This window comes from Montipora capricornis, chromosome 5 (assembly GCF_036669925.1).
Source record: "Montipora capricornis isolate CH-2021 chromosome 5, ASM3666992v2, whole genome shotgun sequence".
NCBI lineage: Eukaryota > Metazoa > Cnidaria > Anthozoa > Scleractinia > Acroporidae > Montipora > Montipora capricornis.
The window spans coordinates 28200064-28210063 of record NC_090887.1 but is presented as its reverse complement, the minus strand read 5'-3'; positions in this window follow the sequence as shown (position 1 = coordinate 28210063).

Genomic DNA, 10000 nt, shown 5'->3' with positions numbered 1-10000 from the left:
CGGCTGGTCAACGGTTCACAGAGCCTCCATACGGTGAGCGCAAACCTATGCAAGTGTACCCATAGTTGGGCAGAGCAAAACAAATCCCAGATTCGTCCCCAAATACCTGCCTGGGGTCATGTTCGAGTTTCTAAATCGGCGAACGATATTGAAAGTTCCACACTGAAACCTTAAACACAGCTCCCATCGCTTTGGTTGCCCCACCGCATGCTATAAATCCCGATTTTCATCGAACTCCGTAAGTACTGAAGCTGTTTGGATGGAGTTTGAAACGCAGTCGAAGGTATTTACTAGTGTATGAAACACAATCCTGATTTTCATCCGTCAACAACTCACATTATCATGACTGCAGAAGAAATTCATATGAAAAGGTCGCTGCATCTTTTCAGCCTTTTGGACACATTTTTCTGTTAAGAGTCCTGGGAAAATGCCATCGTTGAAATCATTTGTGCTTTGTTTTTGCGCTTCCAGTTGCGTTGAAATGTTCAAAATTATTTCGCAGACCGGTGCATCAAGCGATATGGATCGAAAACCAACAATTATTACTCGGAATACCTGAAAAGTATCCGAGTTACAATCTCGCTTGTCTGTTTTTTGGACAGTAGAAATTACGGTGCTGTGATTTCTTTGGCTCAAAGCAATTCACTTAACAAAACTATACTTTTTCCAACAACAACAAAAAAAACAGCCGTCGTGTCGAGTGTCATCGGACGAGGGGATTTTTGCACGTGCGAGGCTTCAAACAGCTTCAGTGCTTACGGAGTTCGATGAAAATCCGGATTTCAAGTATAACATGCGGTGGGGCAACCAAAGCGATGGGAGCTGTGTTTAAGGTTTCAGTGTGGAACTTTTAATATCGTTCGCCGATTTAGAAACTCGAACATGACCCCAGGCAGGTATTTGGGGACGAGTCTGGGATTTGTTTTGCTCTGCCCAACTATAGGTACACTTGCGTAGGTTTGCGCTCACCGTATGGAGGCTCGGTGAGCCGTTGGCCAGCCGTGTCAAAATTGGTTGTTAGCGAGCCTCGAAGGAGTTTTAAAATTTGAATATTTCTCGCAGTTTCTCAGCAATGGATACTCGCTGGACCTTGAAACTTGGTCAAAGGGAAGTAAAGTTATCCGTGTAGCCATCGCCGGAGTTTGAGCGTGACTGATGCCGGAGAAGTGTGAATTTTTTGGGCGAGATCTGAGGTAAGTTAGAAATGAGTTGCCAACCTTTCCTTTATTACTGGGTTGCCTATGGCAAACCAGTCGAGGTCTGCGTTTAGTTTGTTTGTTTTCTTTTTTTTAGTTTTTTTTTCCGTGTCGGTAAAAGTCTTGCCTGTCACTCCCCTGGTAAGTGGTGTCTTTGTGCATAGAGCCTTCTGCGCGTATTTTCTTAGGATCGAGAGGGTAGTGGAACTGCGTAGATTTCTCTGGTGGACACAGTAGAATTATTAACTTAGCCTACAATGGCGTCGAAAGTCATGTAACGCGAATGGCGTTTTAGTGGATTCTTAAACAAAATATACCCTTATGGAGCTCAATAATGGAAAGTCAGTTGGATAAACTAGGCAGGAAGCTCAAAAGTGACGAGTACTGGACTTCGACAACAATCTATCGCCCGTCGAGACGAAATCAAAGTGAGCTCTATTTACCTGAAGTACATGGTAATTTGACACGATTGAGTTTCTTGTCTTCACGCACGCAATGAAATTGGAAGAAGTTTTCGCCTCTAAGAGCAAATATGTTGTTTGTTTCAATAAATTTTTCGCTGGAAAAGGATTCTGTGGTATTTTCTGCCTTTGTGAATTATAATATCATGTTGTGTATTGAATTTTCGAGCTTAAGGTTGAAATGTGATATGGGAGAAGTTTTTTAGTATTGCTCTGTAAGCAGGAAGGGTTCACAGGCCTGTTGGAAGCGTGCTTGAGTTTCAACAAAATGAGCCCCAAAACCAGTGAAAACTTGTGACGCAGATTAAAAAAAAAGTAGCTGCTATTTCCAAAATGATGGAATTACCTGGTGATAAATAACGTCGTACGCGTCTTGGAGAGTAAATTTTGACTTTGCATAAACAAGAGGTGGGCGATTGTGATCTTTGTTTTGACTTCGCTCATTTCATTGTCAAACTTTATAACACTTGACAGAAAAAGAAACTTATAAAAACCTTTGCCATCATTTGACACAGATGCTTCACTGTTTGGAGAGTAAACATGCCGCGGTAACTTAATCACGGCGCCCGCTGAATTCCGGTTATGTCACTTTCGATTTTGCAATTTACTTGAACGTAGCAAAAATCTCCCAAAATGTTTGTCGCTGATCGTAACTTTTTTATATTCTATATTCACGGTTCAAAATTAATGTTGTTTTCATGTCGTAAATATTTTATTCTCGATCGACCGTCCCGGAAACTTCCTTCTGCTCTTTCTAAAAACTGTTTATCAATAGTTATTTGCTGTTTCATCAATATTTGTTTTGCATAAAGCAAGCTAACAGAATCTGTACCTTGCTGCGTTCGCATTTGTTAGCGTTAATATTATTTTCGGTCAGATGCTTCTGTTTTTATGAGGGGTTTATTGTTTTGGTCTCCCATCCTAACACTAACCCCGCCCGGCAGGGCTTAAGAGCGACTTGCTTTAAAGGTCATCTATACCTATGCAAGATAGAAAAAATCAATTTTCTGAAAATTTGTCAGGAAGAAGGTTTTTACTAACTTGTTTCAAAACTGTAACTTTGAGGTTGTTTGGATTTTTATTTTCTTCTCCAGACGGCCTTTAGTATTTTGTCCCTGAAAGAGCAAAACTCGCCTCTAAAATTACACTTTTTGCGAAGGCTAGCAAGCCAAGATATTGTGCGTAGCTGGGAAAGCTAACCCGTATTATTTAAATATAATGTTTGAGTACTTATTTCGTGTTGTCAGATCCACATGTAATATGAACCTGAATTTTTAACAATTTTTCAAAATTATACGCCAAGGCGATGTCTCTTCACTTCCAAATTTAGGTCAACTTTGTGGACCAAAAAGTCAATCTGGTACATGGATTTACCTCTCAAAACTATTTTTCTGGATAAAAGTATCACTTCATCTTACTTTTTATCGCAAATCTAGCTTGGGTAAATAAAACGCAACAATTTGACAGCGTCTTGTAATCAGACACTTGAGCTGATCGCTTGACCTTTTTGAACTTTCACGCCGCGATTATCATCTCGAACATCGACCCTGAAGTGTTCGCCTGTGGGTCGTTCTCCGGTAAAAATAGTTGTTTTCAGCCTCCAGATATCTGTTGCTGTAATTTAAAGACAGTTTCTAGCCGCAAACGAGTCTATTTAGAAAAGGGGTGTTTTCAATAATTAATTAAACATTTGGCGGTTGGCGAGCACAGACCATGCAGCACGCAACAAAATGTCAGTTTATAAATCGTTTTCAAGAAAAATCTTTAGAGACTATATTAGAATAAATAGTTGAATAAATACTCGGAGTTATTTCTTACCTCAATTTCGCCTTTCTGCTGACTCTTCAACCTCGTTCCCAGGGTCTCTCTTCTCTGCCTTCATTGTCGTTGAGAGAAGACCCTGGTTCACGCTGGTCACGTGGCACTCGTCGATAAACATTTTTCCACTAGGGTAGTGTTTTCGTTATATTTTGATCCCGCAACCGCAACTGGGCGAAAAAATATTCGTTTAACAAGGCATTTCTAAAATAAAAAGGTCAAAAGAGCTGATGTTATATTCCCACAGGAGATGGATTCCCACAAAAGCGGTCAAACTAAAAGCAAGAGCTTTTGTGATCGACAAGACGACTTCAATGTCGAGCGCGATTGACGTTCGCTTTAAAAAAAATTAATTTCGTTAGTAGCCAAAGTTGCTTCTTCAGAACAAACACTAACATAAAAGAATACACCAAACACTACGTTTGCTTGATAAAAATGTCTCTTTTATTTTACTGCGACTAAAAATATACACGCTATTAAAGCGCGGTGCAGTGGTAAAAAAAATCTTAACGACATCGACAATTTACACGAAGTTGTTGAAATATAAATATCGTAAGTCAAACTGTCAACTCGCTGTACAAGATTGCGACCTTAGCAATCACGTTGTTTAACGTTCGAAAGAAAAACGAAAATCAAAGAACAAAATGAAATACCTGCACATGCTAATACAGTTTGATTTGATAGATTTGAGGTCGATATGTGACTCGAGAACTTAAATAACAACACACCGGCTGATCGCTGAACATGTTTGTTTTCCATGGATAACCGTATCGCTTGTTTTCTTGCACGACAAAATCTTCTTTCCTTTAAAATTGTCGCAAACTATTAGCATCCTTCGTTGATCCGGACCTTCACACGGATGAAAACTTGAATAACGTGAGGATATTTTCTGTAGCGTCTGATCGATTTGACCACAACTTTTTTTCTTTCACATCGGGTTCCATATGTGTAGTACATAAAATACTGCTGTCAAACGTTTTGTCAATGGTTATCTGGCCACAAAATCAATTGCGTGCTGATTCCCTTCTTTGCAATGTCAACAAAGCCTACAGTGCCACCCATCCCCTAACACACATTTCGCCAACCTCCCAGATTCTGGGAGACACGTGACCAGCGTGAACCAGGGTCTTCTCTCAACGACAATGGAGGCAGAGAAGAGAGACCCTGGGAACGAGGTTGCTGACTCTTTGAGCTACTTTGCGTCTCGTGAGTGAAGCACTCAGAACTGTTGCCAGGTTACATATTAACCAGTTGACACAGGCAACCCAAGCTAATAGTTTGGTCAGTTTCATTCGGAATTCTAATAATAATAATAATAATAATAATAATAATAATAATAATGATAATGATAATGATAATGATAATGATAATGATAATGATAATAATAATAATAATAATAATAATAATAATACACATGGGTGAGATATTTATTATTTCTGGATGTAACATTAACACATGGTTCTGTCCTACTCAGAGCTCATTGCTATTGCTCCTACACATACTCATTATTAATATTAATTGTAGTAGAACTGGTAATCAAGAATCTAGAATATTTCGATTGCGGACAGAAGTTATCGTACTAAAAAAGTAATTATATGCTTTAATAGTTTCAGTTCCTTTGGTAAATTCTTTTAAATTCCCCCACCCACGCCCCTGTTCGACTGTTTAAGTTCTGCTCTTAAAGTGAAAAATACCTATTAACACACCTACTAAGGTATTTCTGTCTCATTTTACATGATGAATGTAAAACAATTAAGACAACACGCTCTGTTATTTTACATTTACGCTGTCGAGACTTTTGTGACCGACTTGTTTGTCGTACTAAAAGTGAGTAAATTATGAGCCTTACCTTACTCTCTGAAAAGTAGGTTAATTGGGGTAAAGGGCGAAAATAATTTATGAGCCTGCGTTGCAGGTGTAAACGGGAAGCGAGATGTAGGGGAGGCGAAAACCAACGTCCCGTCCTGAGCTTCCATCGGCGCAATCCCTCCCACTGCCCGGTTTTACGGGTGCTCCCCCAGGCTAGAAATGAGGAGGCCCTTTCTCATTAGATGTCATTCTCTCGGCTCAGCCAGGTTCAGATCGCTTTACTTGCGAATTTTTATTTCGCCCTATACTCCACTAGCTAGTGAGATGTTCCCTGGCTACTGACCTATTTTTTCTTACTCATTGCAATCGCAAGCTAAAACAAGTCCACTTAGAGCATCTATGTATTCTGCCTTTCGTTTGTTATTAAAACCTTCCGTTGTTATGTCAAAGTAGTTGCATACAATACGAAGCATAGCAATGCTAAGCTGCTTGAGTCTCTTTTCTTTGTACAAGGCGCAAATGTCTAGGTTGTTATATACAATTGGATGCCGCAACTGAACTTCTTGAAGTATGGCTTGTCGTGTGACATCCATTTGCTGCTGCTCTTCTGCCGCCATGATATCTGGCACTGATAGTTCACCTTGATCATAACGACATTTTGCCGCCATTCTAGAAAAAAAAGACTGCACTTGCTGCGTGGTGAGATACTCGTCTCTCTTGAACAGCTTCGAGCCATCCATCTTCTTGGCAAATCTCCTGTCTCGGGCTACATTAATGGGATCCTGTTTTTGGCCTGTTGCCTGGCCAAGATTAAATTTTTCCTCCAAATATTTCTTCTGGGTATCACTGAATCGATTAAACTTTTTGATAGTCTTCAAGGCCCACCCCTCGGGTAAATTGTTAGCGCTTACTGAGACGTCTTCTTGTTCAAGGGCTGCCGAGACTGCTTCACTCGAGCCTTCGACTAAAAGGGCGTGGTATTTGTTTTTAGCCACGTCCAACAGAGTGCATCTCTCAGGCACCATCTTGCACTGACCAAACAATAGGTGCTTTTCCAAACTGGAATGCCTCTGGTACATTTTGACACATCCTTCATTTGGGCAGGTAAGGAGTTCACTTGAGAACTTATCACTCTCTGCTGCTGGCTGCTCATCGTCCACTTGCACTTTTTTTGACCTTTCTTGTGACACACTAACAAAGTCTCCATGGGAGAATCTTCCCTCGAAGGAACAATTTTGCAAGTAATTTGGAACTGGAAGAAACAAAACCCTAATCAATGTAAAGGTCTGACTGTTGATTTAATAGAGCATTCGTCGCAAAATAGTCCACGCAAAATGATTCATTTGATCATATGACGAAAATGCTTTGCTATTTACTCATTTGACTTCCCAATTGATGCGCGTAGCACGTAGAAACCTTTTTTGTGTTCTAATACCTTTTCTGCCTTTTTGTTTTGGCTGTTACATGTATGATAATTCCTTTGTAATGGTCATTTGAGTAGTTTTCAAAAGGCCACAAACAGAAGACAGCCATTGTATAGGCAAGTCATACAACCTTAGCGAACCACAGGAAACCCCAAATATGTACCCAAATTCTGAGAAAGGGTCTGAGGTGTGGCTGTTTATTTGATATATGCTAAATACAATCGTTCCTCTTCATATATCTCCACCGTTATTGTGGGTTTTGAATAAGGTGATCATGACGTTACAAGGGTATTTTACTCGATAGCCACTTAACTTGAAAATTGCAAGACCCTGGGAAAGAAGTTGTGCTAATTACAGCTTACAAACCCCTGAAAACTAATTATATTCCGCTGTATTTTACGACAAACAGCAGCCAACAGTTCCACTTTCCAGAAATTTGACAGCAATAATAAAATCAGTTGTATAGACTGCATTGCTTATGTGAAACATGAATGCAATACGTACCTTCAATTTGGCTTTGGTTAATTAGTTTGCCTTGTCCCACCTGAAACGCCCTCCAGACGGTAATACCTTGCTCGCTGTACTGGAAGTTGTTCAGGGAACTTACTCCCGCTAACTTAACGTGAGGGAGAACATTCTTTCCTTCAGTGCTTGCGTTAACTAAGACAACCCGTACGCCATTTAGACCTCCGTCAGACAACATAGCGTCTCTGAAGTCTTTGGCATTCTGCACATCGTGACCCTCGTTAATGTGACGTCTGACGTGAGCCTTTATTGAGGCAGCTCTCCTGTCGCAAGCTCCTTTTCCGCCTTGTGGGTCGCTGAAGTCGACCCGGCGGATACTGACACCGGTTTTTGGTCTTCATTGCGTTACATGTTGCCAGCAACACTGAGTTGTGATAACACCCAGCATTGTCCTGGCGGAGAAAGGCAGATGTAATCTCTGGGTGCTCGAATTTAAGGGTGCGCAAAGTATGCTCTAAGATGCGTACAACTGCAGATGTTTCTTGGAAACAGTTCTCGATGATATGTACGAATGTCTGGCTTTGCAGCCTTCCGTCTACTTTTCGCGCCACAACGCTTAAATGCCACGAAAGCCCCCGTTTTCCGAACCAGTCGGACTGAGATTCGCGATACTTCGCGGGTAAAAATTTCATCGCCCGGTCTTGGGTTATGAGAACCGAAGCGTCGTCAAGCAAATTCAAGCAGTCAATTCTCGCTTGATCTTGCCGAACACTGCGAAATTGGTGTGCTTTCCAAGACGTAATAGCCTCCTCTGATTGTTTGAACGTGTATAACTGGTCTTCTAATTCCTCCTCTGGCATACGGGCCTCGTTCAGCAAATACCCTTCAATGTTCTGCAAGACGCTTCGGAGACCTTCACACTGTGAGCAACTCCGGTCATGTACATGTTGGCATGGGCTTTGTAGTTGGCTATCGGTGATATCACTCAGCGCATAAGTGCTGCAATGATCAGCAACAGCAGTGCTCTCCGAAACATGAACCTGGAAAAGAAATGGTTATGTACTTTTCATAAACTTCACTTTGAATGATGCTATTTCTTCCTTCCCTGGAAAAGCTGCATAAAGAGGGTCACGTTTTTGTATACAAAGAAGGCGGTAAGTCTCAATATTTCAATATTTAGTTAATATTCAACTAAAAGTTGAAATTGTTGATTCATCGCATTTTCTTTCTACTGGATGATTGTAATTGTGACTTGTATACAGCATATGTACCTACTGACGATGCGTAAATATCTTTTTGTATGACAGAATTGCCTTTACTAAACGACAGTGTTTTACCTTAAAATCTGATTTTAGATACTGTTTACTTTCTTTCAGTGATCTTTCCCAGCTTTTTGCAGCTTCTTTTGACAGACCCATCTCCTCCAACCGCTCTATCAGGGTGCTCAAGTCATCAAAGCCCTTTGCACCTGCTGCAGCCGTATAGTCAAGTCCTTGAAGGGACTTCCTTACTGTCGCAGAGCAGGCAGAGAGGATGCGTAACATTGTGGCAGCTCCGAAGGGTTAAACTCGGTCTCTTTGCAATATACCTGATACTGCCGCACTAGTCTGCTCGGTATCATAGTGCGTATGACATTAGGAGTTTCCAGAACTTGACCGGAAGAGAGGCGAGGATGGCGCTGTCCAAAAGGAAGGTCCTGAGTAACATGTGGACTTGTGACGTAGTCTAAAAAATGGTCAAGTTGGGTGAGCTCAATGCGCAACCGGTGGCTTTTCAACATTGAAACTCCGCACCACGCCCATACTGCAGCGCATGATGCCTCGCCATTTTGAAGCGGTACTCAGTCAAACCAGGTATATAATGCTGGATACGCTTAAAGGATATCAGATCTGCTATTATAGACAGTACTTGCCGCCGCGTTTCCCAACAAGATGCGTTCCGGCAAGTCTCAGCCAGGGCGTTGAGGTATTTCTGCTGTTCAGGTGACTCCTCTGCAATTCCAAATTCTTTCTCCACAGTGCCTGAATTTCTAAGTGCTTCCCAAAGATGGGCTGCGTCTCCCGGTGCTATAACTTCAAGTCCGGCCACCACCAGGTTCCTTGCTTTTGCTATGTGACCCTTTTTGGTGCGAACACTTGTCTCAGCCCATCTCTTTTTGGATGGCCCTATTGTAGGTGCGTTGCAGCAACGGAGAAATTCGTTGAGTTTTATTCGTCGATGTACTTTGCTATCATTTTCTGAAGGAGTGTTATCAGATAAGTCAGTACTGCTACTGGTTGGTGAATCCGATTTCGGTGAACTTGGCTGATAGGTGTCTGGTTCTTGAAGATGAAGTTGCAGCACTGCGTCGGCCAGGTTTTCCATGTCTATATCATTTGAAACGTTCTGTGAATGTAAAATGACCTCGTTGACATGCGGTAAGCAAAGATGAGTGGGTAAAGAAAGTGGCATAAATGAAATAAAGCTTATATTAAAAACCGTAATAAAACAATCAATTACAAAAAAAAAAAAAAAAAAAGGCAACCAAACAAGTAGTAACAATGAAGATAAATAAACAAGGACGCTCTCTGTAGCGAGGGAATTTTATTTGTAGCCGGGCAACCGCTGACAGTGTTTCGAACAAGCTCTGAAGCCGCAGCAATGTTTATATCCTTCCTCATCAAGATAGCGAACATTAAGGTAAGAAATAACTCCAAGTGTTTAATCAACTATTTATTTTTCTAGTTTTCCAAAACATTTTTCTCGATAACGATTTATAAACTGACATTTTGTTGCGTGCTTTGTCTGTGCTCGCCAAACGCCAAATGTTTAATTAATTATTCAAAAC